General features: G+C 35.6%; 1 protein-coding gene across 1 annotated transcript in view; it reads left to right on the forward strand.

The window, feature by feature from the left end:
* Dnah14 (dynein axonemal heavy chain 14) overlaps positions 1 to 22,506 on the forward strand; it is a 322,525-nt gene that overhangs the window by 45,269 nt on the left and 254,750 nt on the right. The gene's annotated exons all lie outside the window — the stretch shown is intronic.

Genomic DNA, 22,506 nt, shown 5'->3' on the forward strand with positions numbered 1-22,506 from the left:
ATGTCAAAATGCATTTTATTGTCATGTATAACTAATTAGAACAAATAAAAATATATTTAAAAAAAGCATTTTTTCTTATTTTCTACAAGTGGATCTATCTACTCTAACTTGTGAAACAAGGCATATGTCATATGTCATATGTCATGAGCTTACTAGCATCTTAACTAGTTTGAACCAGTATCAAGACTTTAGCCTATGCAGGAACATAACTTTTTAGTGACAGCACATTATAATTTTATTTCCTCTAAATCTGTGTGTGTATTTTTTAAAAAAAATCTTTACATTCTAAACATAGCGTTTTAACAAAAAAATATTAGTATAGATAATTCATCTTACTTTATAAAATTTGGGAAACAACCCCTAATTCCATCACTTAAATATGGTGTCTTTTTGTATGTGCAATTTTCTAGACTTCTCGACATATTTTTCCTAGTGTAACTCAGTTTTTAAGCACACCATGTCTTGTGTATATTTTATGGTATGGAAGAAATACATAGGTTGTGGTTGAAATTATTCCATTTTTTTTTGTGTGTGGATCAGATCACCTGGGTTCTAATCTATATTCTGTGTCTTGACTAGTTTTATGACTTAGGTTGCCTATTAACCTATTAATTGTGCTGTCTTTTTATATTGAGAATTCTTTGTATAATTTTGGATTCTGTGGGTTTTCTTTTCACTTTCTTGATAGTATTTATTGGAACACAAAAGTTTTAAACTTTTATGAATTTTATTTATTTATTTTTGATTTATTGTGCTTTATGTGTATCTAAGAAGTCATTCCCTAATCTAAGGTCATGAAGATTTATACTGGTTTTTTTTGTAAAATTTTATAACTTCAAATCTTGCTTTTACTTATTTGAGTTAGTTTTCTTTTTTATTAATGTGATAGGGGTCCAAACTCATTCTTTGGCATATGAATATCCAGTTGTCCCAGCACTATTTGTTGAAAGGAAAATACCATTTCTTCATTGAATTGTCTTGGCATACTATTTGACAGTCAGATGACCGTAAACATATGAGTTTATTTCTGGACTCTCAATATATATATATATATATATATATATACATATATATATATATGCTGATGTCACACTACCTTGACTATAATAACCTTGTCATAAGTTTTGAAACCGGAAAATGTGAATTTTCCAATGATGTTGTTCTTATTAATATTGTTTTGGCTATTCTGATTCACTTGAATTTCTGTATGTATTTTAGAGTCAGCTTGCCAGTTTCTGCTAAAAGCAATTGGGATTTTGATAGAAATTGCATTAAATTTGTAGATTAATATTGGGCGTATTTTCATACCAAGAGTATATAGTCCTCCAATCCATGAACACAGAATGTCTTTCCATTTACTTAGTAGGACTTCTTTAATTTCTTTAATAATGTTTTGTAGTTTTCAGTATTTGAGTCATTCCTTCTTTTGTAAATTTATCATAAAAAATTGTTCTTTTCATGCTATTATGAATGGAATTATTTTTTCATTTTTGGATGTTCATTGCTCATTGATTGAAATACAATTGATTTATATACATTGATCTTATACCCTGCAATCTTGTTGAACCTGTTTATTAGCTCTAATATCTTGTTTTGTTTTCTTATTCCCTGGGATTTTCTATTTACAGGATCGTATCATCTACAAATAGAGATAATTTCACTTCTTCCTTCTCAAAAAGATGCCTTTTATTTTTTTGTTGCTTTATGGTCATAGCTAGTAAGTACTTTAATACAATGTTGATTAGGAGTGGTGGATTGAACATCCCTGTTTTGTTCCAGTTTAGGGGGCACCTTATTCTTTTATTATTAAACATTATGCCACCTGTGAGTTTTTAAAAAATACTTTTTATCTAGCTTTATTTGTTGAATGTTTTTATTGAGTTATTGTTGGATCTTGTCAAATACTTTTTTCTGTATCAATTGAGATAACTATGTGTTCTTTGTTCTACTAATATGGCAAATTATGCTATATACATACATTTTCATAAGCTGAATCAACTTTGTATTCTTGGGATAGGTGTAATTTTATTATAGTGTAAAATCCTTTGTATATGCTGCTGGATTTGATTTGCTAGTATTTTATTGAGGTTTTCTGCTTCTATGAATATTGGTCTATAGTTTTCCCATGATGCCTTTGGTTTTGGCCTCAGGGTAGTAGTGATCTCCAAGAATAAATTGGGAGGAGCTACCTCCTTTTCTATCTTTGGGGAAAAATGGGAAGAATTGGTATTAGTTCTTTCTGAAAAAATTGGTAGAATGTCCTTGTTATGGTTTGAATGTGTCCCCCAAAGTTCATGTGTTGGAAACCATATCCCTGATGTAACCAGGTTAAGAGGTAGGATGTTTAAGAGTGACTAGGTCATGAAGGCTCTATCCTTATGAATAGATTAATGTCATTATTTCTAGAGTGGGTTACTGACAAAAGAATGAGTTCAGCCCCTTTCTCTTCTCTGTCTTTGTCTCTCTCATGTTCTCTTGCCTTCCATCATGGGGTAACATAGTCAGAAAGCCCTCACTAGATGCAGGCTCCTTGACATTGGGCTTCTTAGTCTCCAGAATATTAAGAAATAACTCTCTATTATTTTTAAATTACCCAATCTCAAGTGTTTTGTTATAGAAGCACAAAAAGGACTAAGTGTAGGCCTGGGCTTTTTTGTATGTAAAGTGTGTTAGTCAGCTTTTTGTTGCTATGACAGATACCTGAGAAAATGAACCTAGATGAGGAAAGATTTGTTTTGGCTTGTGGTTTCAGAGGTTTCAATGCATGGGCAGCTAGCTCCATTGCTTTGGGCCTGATGTGAGGCAGACCATCACAAAGAGGCATGACAGAAGAAAGTTGCTTGCTCATGGCAGTTAGGAAACTGGCAGTGGGGATCAAAAATATTCTTCTAGGCCATGCCCCTAGTGACCTACTCCCTTTGAGTAGGTCTCCCCTCCCAGTAGTATATTCAGATATTAATGAATGCATGCACTGATGAGATCAGAGTCCTCATGATCCCAATTACTTCCAAAAAAACCCCATCACTGAACACTGCTACATTAAAGACTAAGCCCTCAACACATGAATCTTTGTGGGACATTTCAGATCCAAACCATAACAGGAAGTATTACAGTCATCTGTTAAATTGCTTTATTTGTTATTGATCTATTTATATTTCTTCTTGAGACATTTTGGTATTTTGTGTCTTTCTAGAATTTTGTCTATTTTATTTAAATTATCTAAATTGTTAGCATATAGCTGTTTATAATACTTACACATTATCTTTTAAATTTCTATAAGGTCAGTAGTGATATCTTCTTTTTATTCTAATAAATTTTTTATTTAGTAATTTGGGGATTCCCTTCTTCTTTTTTTTTCAGCCTAGCTATCAGTTTTATCAATTTTCTCGATAATTTTAAGCAACCAACTTTTGATCTTATTGATTTTTTTTCACCTTTTCTCTATTTCACTTATTTCCATTCTAGTCTTTATTGTTTCTTTTCTGCTTGCTTAGGCTTAGTTTGTTTATTTTCTCTTTTTTAGAAGTAGCAGTTTAGATTATTTAGTTGAAATCTTTTATTCTTTTTTAATGTAATTTTTATAGCAACCAGTTTCTCTTCAACACTGCTTTCACTGAACAAGGAGTTTGGTGTATTATATTTTAATTTTCATTAACTTTCTTCATTTAATTTTTATGCTGATTTCCCCTGTAATTTCATATTTGACTCACTGGTTATTAAGGAGTGTTTTCTATGTAAGATTGATTTTTTTCTTCCTTTTTTTTCTAACTCAACAGTGTGATTATTTTCCTCATTATTTTTTTCTAGAAGTTTTGTGCTTTTTGATTTTATGTTACATTTATGCATGTTTTCAAGCAAAATTTTGTAAATTGTTCAAGGTGTGGTCTGAGATATATATTATTATGCATATGGGTATTTAGTTACTCCATCTGTTTCCCAAAATGACTATTCTTCCTCCATGGAATTGCCTTGGCAGCTTGTTGAAAATTAATTAAATATTTTTGGAGTCCATTTCTGAACTCTATCTTCTGTGCCAGCAATCTATAGATCTATCTTTTTACACATACTTCACAGTCTTTATAATATCTTAAAATCAGTTCTCCAAGTTTGTTTTTAAAAATTCTTTAAAGTTTGACTATCATCATTCATTTGTTTTTCCATATAAATCTTAGAATTAAATTGAAGTTTTCTTTTTTAGAAAATGGCCTATTATTACTGAGATTTCAATTGAGAGTGCACTGAATCAATAGATCAATCTTAGGAGATTTGACATCTTAATATTTAGTCTTCAAAGCTCAGAACATGGTGCAATAGACCTTTTATTTAAATCTTCTCTAATTTATTTATCAGGATTTTATAAAGCACAGTGTACAAATACTACACATTTTTATTGATTTATAATTATATATTTCATATTTTAATGTTCTTAAGTACTCTTATTTTTAATTCAACTTCTAAATATTCCTGAAATAAAGAACTAACTTTTGTATATTAACCTTGTATCTGTGACCTTACTAAACTTACACATTAGTTGTAATAGCTTTTCTTTGGTAGATAATTTAGAACTGTCTATTTAGACCAAGTGTCAGCAAAATAGAGCCCATATGCCAAATTCTATGGCAGTGTGTTTTCATAAAGAATTTTTTTTTGCAATAAGGCCACACTTTCTAGTTTACACACTGTCTATGACTGCTTTTGAACTAGAAGGTGCAGTTGAATAGTTAAGACCACTCTTTAGCCCAAAAAACATGAAATATTTCCTGACTACTTACAGAAAAGTTTTACTCACCTTAACTGCTTCAGGGTAACCACTAAAATGTAATGATGGATATAACAGGAACAATATAATAGAAGGGAAATGTTGAATATGTATAAAAGTGTTTAATTAATCTAAAAGCAGATAGCCTTAAAAGTTAATACTAATTATTATTATTATTTTCATCACTTCCATGATACTGCTAAAATTTTAGAACATTTAACTGTTTACTTTCCTCTTGACTTTCACAGTATTATGTCACATATATTTTAAATGCTTTTTTAGTTCATATATTTTAATTCAATACAACATTAAAAGTATTGTTTTAAATGGTCAATATTCATTTATATTTACCCACATAATTATCACTTCTTGTGTTCTTTTTCTTTGCTTGTTTTTGTTTCTGTATAGGACGATTTTCCTTCTTCCAGAACAATTCTTTTCAGAATATTCTTTTAGTATAGGCCTACTGGGAAATAGTTCCCTCCATTTTGGGGTATCTAAAAACATTTCTATGTGATTCATATAGAATATGTTCACTGAGTACAGAGTTCTAGATAATGAAATTTCAGAATCATTTTTTTTTCAGGGGGGTACTGAGGATTAAACTCGGGCACTTGAACACTAAGTTACATTCCCAGCCCTATTTTGTATTTTATTTAGAGATAAGGTCACACTGAGTTGCTTAGTGCCTCACTTTTGCTGAGACTGGCTTTGAACTCAAGATCCTCCTGCCTCAGCCTCCTGAGCCACTGGGATTACAGGCATATGACACTACACCTGGAAAAATGTCAGAATCTTTTGAGATTTTTTAGTTTATTTTAATTTTTTTTTTACTGCCTTAACTTTGTATGGGATTCAGTACAGTAATTTTGGATATCTATATTAAAATGAGGTAGGTTCTCCTGGACAATATTACTCAAAAAAAAAATAAATAAATAAAATGATGACATTTGCAGGTAAATAGATGGAGTTAGAGAATATAATGCTAAGTGAAGTTAGCCAATCCCAAAAACCCAAATGCCAAATGTTTTCTCTGATATAAGGGGGCTGATTCATAGTGGGGTTGGGAGGGGGAGCATGGGGAGATTAGACAAACTCTAGATAGGGCAAAGGGGAGTGAGGGGAAGAGAGGGGACAAAGTTGGTGGAATGAGGTGGACATCATTACCCTAAATACATGTATGAAGACACAAATGGTGTGAATATACTTTGTGTATAAACAGAGACATGAAAAACTGTACTCTCTATGTGTAATATGAATTGTAATGCATTCTGCTGTTATTTGTCTTCATAATAGTTGCCATTCTGACTAAGATGAAATCTTAAGAGTAGTTTTGATTTGCATTTCTCTAATTGCTAGAGATGATGAACATTTTTCTATATATTTGTTGATTGATTGTATATCCTCTTCTGAGAAGTGTCTGTTCAGCTCCTTGGCCCATTTATTGATTGGGTTATTTGTTTTTTCAGTGCTTAGTTTTTTGAGTTCTTTATATACCCTAGAGATTAGTGCTCTCTCTGATGTGTAAGGGGTAAAAATTTGCTCCCAAGCTGTAGGCTGTCTAATCAATTCACTGATTGTTTCTTTTGCTGAAAAGAAGCTTTTTAGTTTGAATCCATCCCATTTATTAATTCTTGATTTTAATTCTTGCACTATAGGAGTCTTATTAAGGAAGTAGGGGCCTAATCTTATATGATGGAGGTTAGGGCCTACTTTTTCTTCTATTAGATGCAGGGTCTCTGGTGTAAGTCCTAGGTCCTGGATCCACTTAAAATGAAATTTAATTTCATTTTGTTGCAATGGATTTCTAGTTTTCCCAATACTATTTGTTGAAGAGGCTATTTTTTCTCCAATGTATGTTTTTGGCACCTTTGTCTAATATAATATAACTGTAATTATGTGGGTTAGTTTCTGTGTCCTTTATTCTGTACCATTGGTCTACTAGTCTATTTTTGTGCTAATACGATGCCGTTTTGTTACTATTGCTCTGTAGTATAGTTTAAGGTCTGGTATAGCGATGCCACCTGCTTCACTGTTCTTGCTAGAGATTGCTTTAGCTATTCTGGGTCTTTCATTTTTCCAGATGAATTCTGATTGCTTTTCTATTTCTATGAGGAATGTCTTGGGATTTGGATTGGAAATGCATTAAATCTATAATGTTTTTGGTAGTATGGTCATTTTGACAATATTAATTGTGCCTTTCCAAAGACACGGGAAATCTTTCCATCTTCTAGGTCTTCTTAATTTCTTTCTTTAGCATTCTATAGTTTTCATTGTAGAGGTCTTCCACCTCTTTTGTTAGGTTGATTCCCAAGTCTGTGGATGTCTTTTTCTATGTGATGGGTCTCTTGGAGGCATATTATTGGGTCTTTTTTTAAAGTCCAATCTGCTAGTCTATGCCTTTTGATTGTTGAGTTTAGGCCATTAACACTCAGGGTTATTATTGAGACATGATTTGTATCCCAGTCATTTTTATTTGTATTTAATTTGACTTGGTTCTCTTTTGATAAGTTTTTTCTTTAGTGTAATACCTCCCTTTGCTGATTTTCATTGTTGCTGTTCAATTCCTCTTCATGGAATATTTTGCCGAGGACATTCTGTAGTGTAGGCTTTCGAGTTGTAAATTTTTTTAACTTTGGTTTATCATGGAAGTTTTTTATTTCATCGTCAAATCTAAAGCTTAATTTTGCTGACTATAAGATTCTTGGTTGGCATCCATTTTCTTTCAGAGCTTGATATAGGTTGTTCCAGGATCTTCTAGATTTCAGAGTCTGGGTTGAAAAATTTGCACATAATCTAATTGATTTCCCCCTATATGTAATCTGATTCCTTTGTCTTATGGATTTTAATATTCTCTCCTTATTCTGTATGTTATGCATTTTTGTTATAATGTACTTTGGTGTGAATGTGTTGTGATTTTGTACTTTTGGTGTCCTGTAAGTCTCTTGGATTTGGTTTTCCAATGCATTCTTCATGTTTGGAAAAATTTCTTATATTATTTCATTGAATAGATTGCTCATTCCTTTGGTTTGGAACTCTATTCCTTCCTCTATCTCAAGAGCTCTTAAATTTGTTTTTTTTTTAATTATATCCAATATATCTTGAATGTACTGCTCATGGCTTCTTGCCATTTTCATTCTGTGATCTACATTCTTTTCAAGATTATATATTTTGTCTTCATTGTCTGAGGTCCTCTTTCCAAGTGGTCTAATCTCTTGGTGATGATTTCAATTGAACTTTGAATTTTGTTTATTGTTTCTTTCATTTCAAGAATTTCTGTGTGTTTGGGGTTTTTAAGAATCTCTATCTCTCTATTGAAGTATTCTTTTCTTCCAATGTTTGTTTATGTACCTCTTTGTCGAAATCATATTTTGCTGTCTGTATTTCTTCTTTTATATCATCCTTTAATTTGCAGAACATTTTAATTAACTCTTTTTCTGTAATTTCTTCTGCTGTGCTTGCCATGGATTCTAATAATTTTGATTTGTCTGGGGCACTTTCTTCCCTTGTCTTTTCATATTGTTTGTGTGTCTTCCCTTCTAGCACTGTGGATTGGAGGAGTCACTGTTTTTACCCTGTAGGTTTCTAGTGCCCCTGTTGGGATTCAATACCTCTCCTTTAAGGTGAATGTTATCAGATCCCAATATAAACAGTATACACCCTAAAAACTAATGTTTGCTATTAAGACATTTACAGTTTGGTCACAATGTACATAAATGGTGAATTCAATTATTATCTGCAATATACTCAGTAGGTTTGAAAAAGGGTTTACAGTTTCTGATGGTAGACAAAGAACTGGGGGTGAGGAATAGGATGATATGCTGAAGAGGTAGGAGGTAGGATATAGAGTTGTTATATCTTAGGAAATGTGAAATAGAAATCTAAAGAAAATTAGATCTAGTAGAGGAGAAGGGAGAGGAAGTAATTTGGGGTAGACAAATAGGTGGGAAGACAGTAGAGTACCTAAAACAAACACACGTATAAAGAAAAAATAAAAATGTTAAAATAGTAGAAATTGGTGGGAAAAAAGAAAATACAAAAGAATATGCAACACAACTGTAATATTTTATTCAATCTAGTCCTGCAAAGTACTTGGTTTCACATATGTTGAGGATGTGAGGGCGGGAGAATAGAGAGGGAGAGGGAAAAAAAATCTTGAAGGAAAAAACAGGGATTGTTTTGGTTGGAAATCAGTATCTTTCCTGCTTCTCTTTTCATCCAATAGATGGGGTTGTCTGTTGTTAGCTGGTGTCTCCACCCCCTGGATGGTAAAGGAAACCAGGCTGTCACTGTGCCAGGGTAGTTCCTGGTGAGAGGGTGCAGTTAGAAAGTAGGTACCTGGCCAGCCAGAGTTCCAAACTGGGAGTTGCCCCCACTGAAGATGGTGATAAATGTGACCCAACATGGAGGCACCTGCTTTCAGTAGAGGGGTTTTTGGGTCGGGTGGGGGAGGCTAGTGATGGCATTGGACAATGAGTTCAGAGATGAGCTCAGTGGCTTGGCTGTCGGCTGACTTCAGAGCCTATGTGAACTTCTTAGGTGCAGGCAGGCTACAGTGGCATAGGGGACTATATCCACTGCTGCAGAATCCCAAGATGGTGGCAACCAGGGGAGCCCCACATTGGTAGATAGGGGTCCACATGGGAGTGGCAGCTGAAGGTCCTGTGTATGGGAAGCTGTTGTGTCCTGTGTGGGTGTGGTGTCAGTGATTTCTGCTCAAACGGGTGGCCAGTGCTGATGGTCCTGCCCGGGTACCCAGTAGTCCTGCATGGGTGAAAAGTTTGGAGACCTACTCTAACACTAAGGCCTGGAGCCCTGGATAGGCACAGTTGCTCTGATTCCTGCACAAGAGTAAGAAATTGCTTACAGAGAAGCAGTATTCTAACTATTCTAACTCCCAGGTCATGGAGCAACACAGAATGCTGCCTCCTTCTGGGCTGCCATCTTGGATCCCAATAATATATTCTTTATTACCATCCCCCTCCAGTCATGGTAACTTGTATTATACTTTCTGTGTCTATAAATTTATCTATTCTGTATATCTAGAAATATTATGTGACTTATTTTACTTAGCATATTATCTTCAAGATTCATCCATATTGAAGCATGCATCAGAATTTCATTCCTTTTAAGACTGTATAATATTATATTATCTATATGTAATATATTGCATTTATATGCATTCATTTTTTGATGGGGGTTTGGTTTGTTTTCATTTTTTGGCTATTGTGAATAATGCTGCTATAAACATTGGTGTATATATGTCTGGTTGGGTTTCTGCTTTCAATTCCTTGAGGTATATAACTAGAAACATAATTGCTGGATCATATGGTAGACCCATGTTAACCTCTTGAGGAATTATCCTACCATTTCACCCAATGGCTGCATCATTTAAGTTTTTACCAGCAATGTACATAGATTCTTATCTTAGATAACATTATTTTTTTTCTATTTTTTGTTTTTATTTTTTGCTGCCCTTGGCCCACAGGGGCAGTTGAACTTAAGGTCACTCATATGAATTTCCAGGAACACCACATAAAACACAGACACACACTTTACCTTTATTTATTTCTATTTTTTAGTTTTATTGATTTTATTGTTTTAAATTCATGACAGCAGAATGCATTACAATTCTTATTACATATAGAGTATAATTTTTCATATCTTTGTATATAGAGTATGTTCAAGCCAATTTATGCCTTTATACATGTACTTTTTTGGATTAGAATTCTTATTACACACATATACCAAAATTTTTCATATCTCTGTTTGTATATAAAGTAGGTAGACACCCAATTCAAGTCTCCATACATGTACTTTGTATAATGATGTCCATCGCATTTCACAATCCTTGCTAATTCCTTGCTCCCTCCTTTTCCCTCTCACCCCTCTCCCTATATAGAATTCATGTAATCCTCCCATGTTCCCCATCCCTATCCCACTATGAGTCAGCCTCCTTATATCAGAGAAAACATTTGGCATTTGGTTTTTGGGGATTGGCTCACTTCACTTAGCATTATCTTCTCCAACGCCATCCATTTACCTGCAAATGCCATGATTTTATTATCTTTTAATGCAGAGTAAAATTCCATTGTATATATATGCCACATTTTTTTAAACTATTCATCCACTGAAGGGCAACTGGGTTGGCTCCACAGTTTAGCTATTATGAATTGTGCTGCTATAAACACTGATGTGGCTGTGTCCCTGTAGTATGCTGTTTTTAAGTACTTTGGGTATAGTTCGAGGAGAGGGATAGCTGGGTCAAATGGTGGTTCCATTTCCAGATTTCCAAGGAATCTCTACACTGCTTTTCATATTGCCTGTACCATTTTGCAGTCCCACCATCAATGTGTGAGTGTACCTTTTTCCCCACATCCTTGCCAACACTTATTGTTGTTCATGGTAGCTGCCATTCTGACTAAGTGAGATGATATCTTAGAGTAGTTTTGATTTGCATTTCTCTGATTGCTAGAGATGATGAGCATCTTTTCATATATTTGTTGATTGATTGTATATCCTCTTCTAAGATGTGTCTGTTCATGTTCTTAGCCCATTTGTTGATTGGGTTATTTGTTTTTATGATGCTTAGCTTTTTGAGTTCTTTATATATCTTAGAGATTAGTGCTGTATCTGATGTGTGAGTGGTAAAAATTTTCTCCCAAGCTGTAGGCTGTCTATTCAACTCAATGATTGTTCTTTTGCTGAGAAGAAACTTTTTAGTCTGAATCCATCCCATTTATTAATTCTTGATTTTAATTATTGCACTATAGGAGTCTTATAGGAAGCTGGGGCCTAATCCCACATGATGAAGATTAGGGCCTATTTTTTCTTCTATTAGATGCAGGGTCTCTGGTGTAAGTCTTAGGTTTTTGATCCATTTTGAGTTAAGTTTTGTGCATGGTGAGAGATAAGGGTTAAACTTCATTTTGTTGCATATGGATTTCCAGTTTTCCCAGCACCATTTATTGAAGATGCCATCTTCAGTGCATATTTTTGGTACCTTTGTCTAATATAATTGTAATTTTGTAATTTTGTGGGTTAGTTTCTGTGTCCTCTATTCTGTACCATTGGTCTACCAGTCTGTTTTGGTGCCAATACCATGCTGTTTTTGTTTACTGTTGCTCTGCAGTATAGTTTAAGGTCTAGTATAGTGATGCCACCTGCTCCACTCTTCCTGCTAAGGATTGCTTTAGCTATTCTGAGTCTCTTATTTTTCCAGATGAGTTTTATGATAGCTTTTTCTATTTCTATGAGGAATGCCATTGAGATTTTGAGCGGAATTGCATTAAATTTGTATAGTGCTTTTGGTAGTATGGTCTTTTGATAATATTAATTCTGCCTATCCAAGAGCAAGGGAGATCTTTCCATCTTCTAAGGTCTTCTTTGATTTCTCTCTTTAGGGTTCTGTAGTTTTCATTGTATAGATCTTTCACCTCTTTTGTTAAGTTGATTTCCAAGTACCTTTTTTTTTTTTTTAGGTTATTGTGAATGGGGTAGTTTTCTTCATTTCCTTCTCAGAGAATTTGTCACTGATTTATGGGTGTTAATTTTATATCCTGCTACTTCGCTGAATTCATTTACTAGTTGTAGAAGTTTCCTGGTGGAGCTTTTTGGATCTTCGAGGTATAGAATCATATAGTCAGCAAATAGTGCTAATATAAGTTCTTCTTTTCCTATACATATCCCTTTAATTTCTTTCATCTGTCTAATGGCTCTGGCCAGTGTTTCAAGAACTATGTTGAATAGAAATGGTGAAAGAAGGCATCCCTGTCTTGTTCCAGTTTTTAGAGGGAATGCCTTCAATCTTTCTCCATTTACAATGATGGTGGCTTAAGGTTTAGTGTAGATAGCCTTTACGATGTTGACGTATGTTCCTGATATCCCTAGTTTTTCTAGCATTTTGAACATGAAGGGATGCTGTATTTTGTCAAATGCTTTTTCTGCATTTTTTGAGATTATCATAGGGTTCTTATCTTTAAGTCTATTGATGTAATGAATTTCATTTTTTGATTTCCGTATGTTCTACCAACCTTGCATCCCTGGGATGAACCCCACTTGATCATGGTGCATAATCTTTTTGATATGTCTTTGTATTCAATTTGCTGGAATTTTTTTCTCCAGAAGAGAGAAGTTGTTGCCTTTATTATCAAGGCTTTCGAGGTCAGGGTAGACCAGACAGAGGAGACTGCCATAGGAAGGATCTAGACGGCCCCTTTCCTCCTGGGCATGGTGCCCCAGGCTTCCTCTGGGAGGGGTGCAGAGATCTGACTCACCTGCCTTTTGGGAAACGTGGCCCCTGCACCATCTGTCTCATTCAAGTTCCCTAAAATCTCAGGCCAGGCCAGAAGCCAGGGCTGAGCCATCCGCATGTGTGGTGATGCATAATCCTCAAATAGGCTGCCTGGTACCACAGGAACACCTGCTTAAGGGTGAGGCCTCCTGAGCATTCTTTTTTATTTGTAGACCAGGTCTTTGGGGATCACAAGGATGGGCCTAATCTTCAGGGTTACAGAGATTGTGACAACACCAAAGAGAGGCTGACCCCAATCCCAGCAGTTTGGAGAACACATTAGGAAGACATGAGAATGGACCTCCTAGGAGGGTAAGGGAAGCCATGTGGCACAATAAGATGACTAATCAGGTGGGAGATTCCAGGAGTTGTCAGGGTCATTTCTTGGCACAGTCTCCCACACCCAGGGCAGCCATGTTTCGGGTAGCCATGATCAAACGTTAAAGCTCACAACCAGCGGGAGCATGGGCCAACCAGATGTGGTCTGGGCGCAGGGGGCACGAGCAACCCATCCTTCCGATGGGCAGAGCCTTGCCTCCACCCACGCCATAGGTACAGCTGACACAGCAGTGATCCCGGCTCAATTTGCCAGAATTTGATTGAGAATTTTTGCATCTATATTCATTAGAGATATTGGTCTGAAGTTTTCTTTCTTTAATGTGTCTTTGCCTGGTTTTTGGATCAGAGTGATATTGGCCTCATAGAATGAGTTTGGAATTAATGCCTATTTTTCTATTTCCTGAAATGAAGAGTATTGGTATTAGGTCTTCTTTAAAGGTCTTGTAGAACTCAGCTGTGAATCTATCTGGTCCTGGGCTTTTCTTGATTGGTAAGTTTCTGATGGTTTCTTCTATTTCCTCACTTGATATTGGTCTGTTCAAATTGTGTATATCTTCATGACTCATGGGCAAATTGTATGACTTAAGAAATTTGTCAATGCCTTTAATGTCTTCTATTTTATTGGAGTATAAGATTTCAAAATAATTTCTAATTATACTCTGTATTTCTATAGTGTCTGTTGTGATATTGTCTTTTTCATCACATATGCTGGTAATTTGAGTTCTCTCTCTTCTCTTCGTTAGCATGGCTAAGGGCCTGTCAATCTCCTCTTCATTAGCGTAGCTAAGGGTCTTTCAGTGTTATTTATTTTTTTTCAAAGAATCAACTTTTTGTTATATCAATTTTTTCAATTGTTTCTTTTGTTTCAATTTCATTGATTTTAGCTCTAATTTTAATTATTTTTTGCCTTCTACAGCTGCTGCTGATTTGTTCTTCTTTTTCTGGGTCTTTGAGATGTAGTCTGAGGTCATTTATTTATTGACTTCTTTTAAGGAATGAACTCCATGCAATGAATTTTCCTCTTAATACTGCTTTTATAGTGCCCCAGAGATTTCTATATTTTGTGTCTATGTTCTCATTTACCTCTAAGAATTTTTTAATCTCCTCCTTGATGTCTTCTGTAACCCATTGTTCATTCAGTAGCATATTGTTTAGTCTCCAAGTGATGGAGAATTTTTTTATTTTTTATTTTGTTGTTGATTTCCAATTTCCTTCCATTATGATCTGATAAAATGTATCTCTGCTATTTTGTGTTTGCTGAGAGTTGTTTTGTGGCATTAGTATATGGTTTATTTTAGAGAAGGATCTGTGTGCTGCTGAGAAGACAGTGTATCCACTTGATGCAGGTTGAAATATTCTATATATTGTCAGTTAAGTCTAAGTTATTGATTGTGTCATTGAATTCTATAGTTCCTTTATTCAACTTTATTCAACTGTTTGGAAGATCTATCCAGTAGTGAAAGAGGTGTGTTAAAGTTACCCAAGTTTATTGTGTTGTGGTCAATTTGACTCTTTAACTTGAAAAGAGTTTGTTTGATGAACACAGCTGCACAATTGTTTGGGGCATATATATTTATGATTGTTATGTCTTGTTGGTGTATGATTCCCTTAAGCAGTATGTAATGTCCATCTTTATCCCTTTTGATTGACTTTGGCTTGAAGTCTACTTTATTTGATATGCGTATGGAAATCTCTACTTGCTTCCAAGTAGAAGTTCATGTGAGTGGTATGATTTTTCCAGCCTTTCACCTTCAGTCTGTATATGTCTTTTTCTAACAGATGAGTCTCCTGTAGGCAGCATATTTTGGGGTCTTTTTAAATCCAATATGCTAGCCTATGTCTTTTGATTGGTGAGTTTAAGCTATTAACATTTAGGGTTACTATTGAGACATGGCTTGTATTTCTAGCCATATTTGTTTATTTTTGTTATTTAACTTGACTTGGTTTTCCTCTTTGATTAGTTTTTCCTTTAGTGTACTACTCCCCTCTATTGATTTTCATTGTTGTTTTTCATTCCTTTTCATGAAGTATTTTGTTTGACAGAATAAATTCTTTTACTTTTGTTTATCGTGTAAGGTCTTTATTTCAACATCAAATCTAAAGCTTAATTTTGCTGGATACAAAATTCTTGGTTGGCATCTGTTTTCTTTAGAGCTTGATATATGTTGTTCTAGAATCTTCTAGCTTTCAGAGTCTGTATTGAAAAATCTGCCATTATCCTAATTGGTTTTCCCCTATATGTTATTTGATTTCTTTTCTTATGGATTTTAAAATTCTCTCCTTATTCTGTATGCTGGGCATTTTTGTTATAATGTGATTTGGTGTGGATCTGCTGTGATTTTGTGTATTCAGTGTCCTGTAGGCTTCTTGAATTTTGATTTCCAATTCATTTTTCATGTTTGGAAATTTTCTGATATCATTTATTGAATAGATTGCTCATTCCTTTGGTTTAGAACTCTATTTCTTCCTCTGTCCAAATAACTCTTAAATTTGTTCTTTTTATGCTATCTCATATTTCTTGAATGTTCTGCTCATGCTTTCTTATCACTTTTGCTGTGTGGTCTATGTACTTTTCAAGATGATATATTTTATCTTCATTGTCTGATGTCCTGTCTTATAAGTGGTCTACTCTGTTGGCAATGCTTTTGTTTAAGTTTTTAATTTGGTTTATTATTTCTTTCATTTATAGTATTTCTGTTTGGATTTTTTAGAACCTCTATCTCCCTGTTGAGGTGATCTTTTGCTTCTTGGATTTGTTTATGTAACTCATTGTTGAAGTGATCTATCACTGCTTCTATTTGTTTTCTTATGTCTTCTTTGAGATCCCAGAATATCTTAACCATGTATATTTTGAAATCTTTCTGTGTCATTTTTTCTGCTATAGCTACCAAAGCTTCTAATGATATGTTGTCTTGATTTGTTTATGGTACTTTCTTCCTTTGTCTTTTCATGTTGGTCAGTGTCTTCCTTTCCAACTCTGTGGATCTTGTGTGTTATTGTTTTTACCCTATAGATTTGTAGTGCTCTTATAAGGTTTCAAGATCTCTCCTTTGTGGGGAAGGACAATGTTAACAGATCCCAATATCAATAATACATTACCTATGAACAAATTGTTATTATTAAGACATTTACAATTTAGTCTCAATATCCAGAAATGTTGGATTCAATTATTATTTAAAATATAATCAGTAGTTTTATAAAAAGATTTATAGTTTCTGGCAGTGGACAATGACCTGGGGGTCAGGTGTAGGACAATATGCTGAGGGGGAAAGATGTGAGGATATAGAGTTAATATATCTTAGGAAATGTGAAGGAGAAATCTAATGAAGAGGATTAGTAGCAGGGGAATATACAGAAAGTAATTTAGGGTAGACAAGTAAGTTGGAAGACAGTAGAGTACATAAGCAAACACACATATGTATTTAGAAAAATAGAGGATGTAAACATAGTAAAATTTGGAAGGTGAAAGAAGAAGAGGGGAAAAAAGGAGAGAACAAAATAAAGGGAAAAAAGAGAAGAAAAAGAAAAACAGGGATTATGAAACTCCTCTATATATTATTCAGGTGACTCTGTCCTCAAAGTCGTATTTCATCCAAAGTTCTTGGTTTCACATATGTTGGGTATGTGAGGGCCAGAGGACAGAAGGGTAGAAGAGAAAGAAGAAGAAGAAGAAAATACTCTTAGAGATGTGCTTTCCTGCTTTTCTTCTCATCCATTAGGTGGGGTTGTCTGTTTTAAGCTGGTATCTCTACCCTCAGAATGGTGAAGGTAACCAGGGTGAGAAGACTGGACCTGGTGTGGAGCATCTGGAAGCAGGGAGTGCTGCCCACCAGTCCCAGAAGGGAAATTGCACCCCAAAGGTCTCTTTTTGTGACCACTCATCTGACCTGAGCCCCCGGTATTGTCTCCCTCTCTTGCCTGGAGATTTCCCAGATCCTGGTCTCTGTTATGTTCCAGACTTTAGTCCCCTCCTCTCTCTTACTTATCAGATCTCAACTGTGGGGCCTTTCACCCCCAGGCTCAAACCAGGTGGGCAGCACCCTGGCCGCACTACACTCCTGTCCAACTGAGAGTTGTTGTTTTTGTGTTGGGTGGTTGCTGAGTTATTGCCACTGGGGGTGGGGGGTAGAAACCAGGTCCCTGCTCAAATGGAGATCTGATCTGATAGCAACACCACCAGCACCAGCTGTCTGGTGAGGTGAGGGGAGCTGGGTGATGGCTTTGTGCTGTGGATAGGTAGCAGCCAAGTGACCTGCATGGGAGTGGAGCGCAGTCTGGAGTTCTGTAGAGGTGCTGATAGGTGATTCTGCTAAGCCGCTTGTGAGCCATGAATGATCTAGAACTGTGGGCTTTGGGTCTGGAGTCTGGAGACTTATTCAAATGCAGAGGCTCTGATTTCTGCATGGGTGGTCACAGTGCTGGTGATTTATTTGAAAATCTGCTGTATAGGGGTCTTCTCACACTCTCTGAGATGTTGTATTCTGTCCAGGTAAGACCTTGTGGAGAAGCTACCTGTCTGCTTTCTTGGTTTATTCCACAGAGCAGCCAGAAACAGGACCTCCTCTCTTCTGCCATTTTGGATATCCCTACATTTACCTTTAAATAAGCTTCAGGATGACTCCTCCACTCTTGGCCTCAAGCTCCCCAAATGGGAGAGCAAGGTATAGTCATGAGAGGCTAGCAAGAGAGAGAGCAAGCATGCTTAGATGTGGGCTCTTACTGGGAGGACCCTACTTCTTTAAAAGTTCTATCCAAAAAAAGTAAGAAGGGGCAGATTTACAAGGGTCATGTGAGTTTAATTTGATCTAAGGGCTGTAGGGTGATGACTACTTCTGAAGATGTATCCTCAAACTTCTGGGACTGGGACAATGTTTAAGTCACTACAAGATATAGTGAGGGTCAAAGCCTCTCCGTTCCGGGATGGAAGACACAAAACATTCAAAGCGGCTCCCCATATATTCCCCATTCTTTGAAAAAGCAGGTTATGAGTCAGTATTTCGAGTCCCTGAATCCTTGTTTGAAGGCTTGCTATCCTATGATTACAATACAAGAGAGACTTAGTAGCAAAGACAATAATAGAAGGATATACCATGTAGAAAGATTAACAATGTTTTCAGCGTTAAAGCTGTTCAAGTATTTGATCAGCTAAAGAGGTAGGACCCAAAAAATCAATCTTACTTTTTATCTTGTATATCTTGAATATGATAATGGATCTCCAAAAGATCTAAACTATTATTATTTTGCCAAGTACCCAATAAATGGTTTTTTACCTTCTCCCAATCCCATTGGGAAGCATTGTATTTGGCAGCAGCAACATACACATACTTATAGCTAGCGTGACATTTAAGTATTTCCTTGAATTTCAAAGCCAAAAGTTCACTACCAATATTTATGACAGTAGCCTCTAAGGGATTTAGCTTAGTCTCAATCCTTTCATCAATATTTATTTGATTATTTGAAGAGTCATGGAAGTATTTTGAAATGACTGGTTTGTTATGAAAAAGTCCCATTTTAATAACTGATCTGATATAAGGTTTTGAGTCTTCAATAACAGTAGGATTAGCTGGTCTAGGTCTCCTAATTGCTGTCTTTTCTTCTAATGACACTTTTAGACAGCCAGCATGTTTACCATGGGACCAACACAAAGGTACTTGGGCACTATAGCCAGAATAATTAAATCCAGCCACATGGTGGGAGTAATATGAGTGTCTGTAAATCCTCATTAGTAAATACTGGGATGAATTCTCCAGTCCACACTGCTGGGATCTGTAAAATAAGTCCAATAAATTTCTTCTGATTTCCTTTTACCCAACAGCTCGATAGAGTTAATACTGCAACAAGCATCATTGTTGGAGATTTAACTTTTCCTTGCTGTCAAATCATCAACTTCCTCAGGTCCTTCCATGAGGGTAGCTTCCTCCTTCGGTTTCTTGGGGCCATCATTCTTCTTCTCTTCCTTCAATATTTCTTCTTTTTGAGGGAAGGATTCTCTGGGTCAATCTTCAGTCATTTGAATCTTGGTTCTATGTCCTCCATGCCTGATGGTGCATTCAGGTACCCAAATAGAATGAAAAGTACCTTCAGGGAAAATACAGGCAAGACCTCTGCCCCATATAATCACTGGATCTGGTTCTTTCCATTGACCAGTCTGTAAGTCCTTCCACCAAACTCAGCCTAAAGGGCCTGTTGCTGTGGAAGACATGTGTCACTCAACTGCAGTGTGACCTTCTGAGTCAAAATTTAAAAAATTTAAAATGAACAGAGGATGATTGAGGTTATTTTGGGGAGTCCTAGTTCCATCTCCTCTTTTAGTTTTTGTAATTGTAGCTTAATAGATGAGCTTGTTCTCCAATGGCTTGATTTAGAAGGGTTATAAGGAATACCTGTTTTATGGTTAATATAAAACTTTTGGAAAAATTGTTGATAAGAAGAGCTTACATAAGCTGGTGCATTATCAGTTTTAATCTGCAAAGGACATCCCAATACTGCAAAGGCAGGTAAACAATGGGAAATAACATGTTGAATATTTTCTTGTCCATGGGCTGTAGCAAAGATAAATCTAGAATAAGTATCTACAATTTTATATACATAACATTGTTTACTAAATTGAGAAATGTGAGTTGCATCCATTTGCCATACTTGACTTGGTTTTAATCCACAGGGATTTACCCAGATGGTAAAGGTGGAGTGTGTATAACACACTGGGGGCAGTGATGTACAATTTGACAAGCTTGTTCTCTAGTAATATTAAATTTTTTTATGTAAACTAAAAACATTTTGATGACGTGAAGAAAGTGAAGATTGTGCACAGTCATACAAAGACATTTGTTTGCAAACAGCAACCAATTTATCAATCTTATTATTATCTAATATTAGAAGCCTTGGGAGATTAGTGTGGGTTCGCATGTGACCTATAAAACATGGGTGCTTTTGCATTTGCACCATTTTTGTAGGATATGAAACAAATTGAATAACTCTTGTGATGATGTATACTCAGTAATTAAAGTTTCAATATTTTTTGTAACTCCAACTACATATAAGCTGTCAGAATAAATATTGATGGGCTCCTTTGCAAAATGACTTGAAGCACAAATGAGAGCTTGTAGTTCTGCTCGTTGGGCAGAAGCATATGAGGTTTATATTACCTCTGTATGAGCATGACCATAATAACCTGCGTTACCTGAGCTTGAGCCATCAGTGAACACTGTTAGTGCACCTTTATTGGTTGTGCACCTACAATCCTTGGAAATATGAATGGCATTACCAATGTGAATTGAATAATTTTATCACAAGGATAGTGACTCTCTATTTGACCGGGAAAATTAGAAATTACTTGCCAAAAATTAGAAGTTTTAAAGAGCCAATCATTCTGTTGAGCAGAAAATGGAATGATTATAATATTAGGTTCTGATCCAACTAGCCATAAAACTCTTGTTTTGCCCTTTATCACTAATTGCAACACAATCATGAAAAGGAGTTAATGACTTTTGAGGAGAGTGGGCTAAATGAATCCACTCAGTAACTCACAATGTTTGCCATATTGCCCCTGTAAGAACATAAGCAGTTGGAAATATCAATAAGTAAATAGGCTCTTGTGGATTAATTCAAGTAAGCCGAGTATTTTTAATAGCAATTTCAACTTTCCTCAAAGCCATTTTCACTTTTACTGTGAGCTGACGAGAAGAAGTTGGAGAAGAATCTCCCCGTAATATCTGGAATAAAGGACTTAAATCTGAAGTAGTTAGCTTTAAAGATGGCCTCAGCCAATTAATATCTCCTAATAATTTTTGAAAATCATTAAGGGGGTGCAGCTGTTTGACTCTTATTTGTAAGTTTTGAGGACAGATTGTATGTCCTTCAATCACATGACCTAGATATTGAAAAGGAGATGTCTTTTGCACTTTTGAGGTGCAATGTACAAATCATTGCTGTGAGTGAAGTCTCTAATTGGGCAAAAAATTTTAAGAGTATATCTGAATTAGCTTGAGCTAAAAGTATGTCATCCATAAAATGAATAATATATGCATTAGAGAATTTTTCCCTCACAGGTGTGATAGCTTGTGCCGGAAAATTTTTACATAGGGTAGGACTACTGTTACACATTTCATGAAGTAGCATTTTCCAGAAATATCTTTTAGCTGGTTCTTTAAAGTTAATTGCTGGGACACTAAAGGCAAATTTTTTACAGTCATCTGGATGCAAAGGTATAGAGTAAAAACAATCTTTTAGATCTACAACTATCAAATAATAATCTAAAGGAGTAGCTATAGGAGAAGGAAGCCCAGATTGTAATGCTCCCATGGGCTCTGAGACCCAATTAATAGCTCTAAGATCTTGCAATAATCTCCAATTACCAGATTTTTTCTAATTACAAAGAGGGTGTGTTCCAAGGGCTGAGCATAGGCTCTAAATGACCAGCTTGAAGTTGTTCTTTAACTAACATAGGTTATTTTAAGTTTTTCTCCAAGTTAGGGGCCACTGACTAACCCAGATTGGCTCTTCTGTGAGCCAATTAATTTTTTCTGCTGTTTTTTGGGGTCAGGGAAAAGGTCAGGGCCCCTACCATTAATTAATCTCTGTCAAGGAGATTGGGTCATAGGTAGATACTCTTCCTGTAAGTTTCCCTCAATTTTCCTAGGAGTAGATCCTTGATTAAGTCCCTCAAATGACATGATAGAATTTGGAATTACTACTAATAATAATCCTAAACTGCTTAAAATATCTCTACCCCATAAATTTACCAGTAACGTGTCCAAAACATAAGGCTTGAAAATTCCAGTATTACTGTCTCGGTCTTCCCAGCAAAGATACTGGACACCCCGGGCAGGCTGAGAGATCTTCCCTGTGTCCTCTAAATTAGCAGGGGCAATATGTAAAGGCCAACTTTTGGGCCAAAATCTGTGAGATAAAACAGATTTATCTGCCCCAGTATCTACAATACCTTGAAATTTCTTTTTTTCTTTTTTTAGAGAGAGAGAGAGAGAGCGAGAGAGAAAATTTTAATATTTATTTTTTTTAGTTTTTGGCGGACACAACATCTTTGTTTGTATGTGGTGCTGAGGATCGAACCCAGGCTGCACGAATGCCAGGCGTGCTACCACTTGAGTCACATCCC

The sequence above is a fragment of the Ictidomys tridecemlineatus genome, chromosome 10 (assembly GCF_052094955.1).
Source record: "Ictidomys tridecemlineatus isolate mIctTri1 chromosome 10, mIctTri1.hap1, whole genome shotgun sequence".
Classification (NCBI taxonomy): Eukaryota; Metazoa; Chordata; class Mammalia; order Rodentia; family Sciuridae; genus Ictidomys; species Ictidomys tridecemlineatus.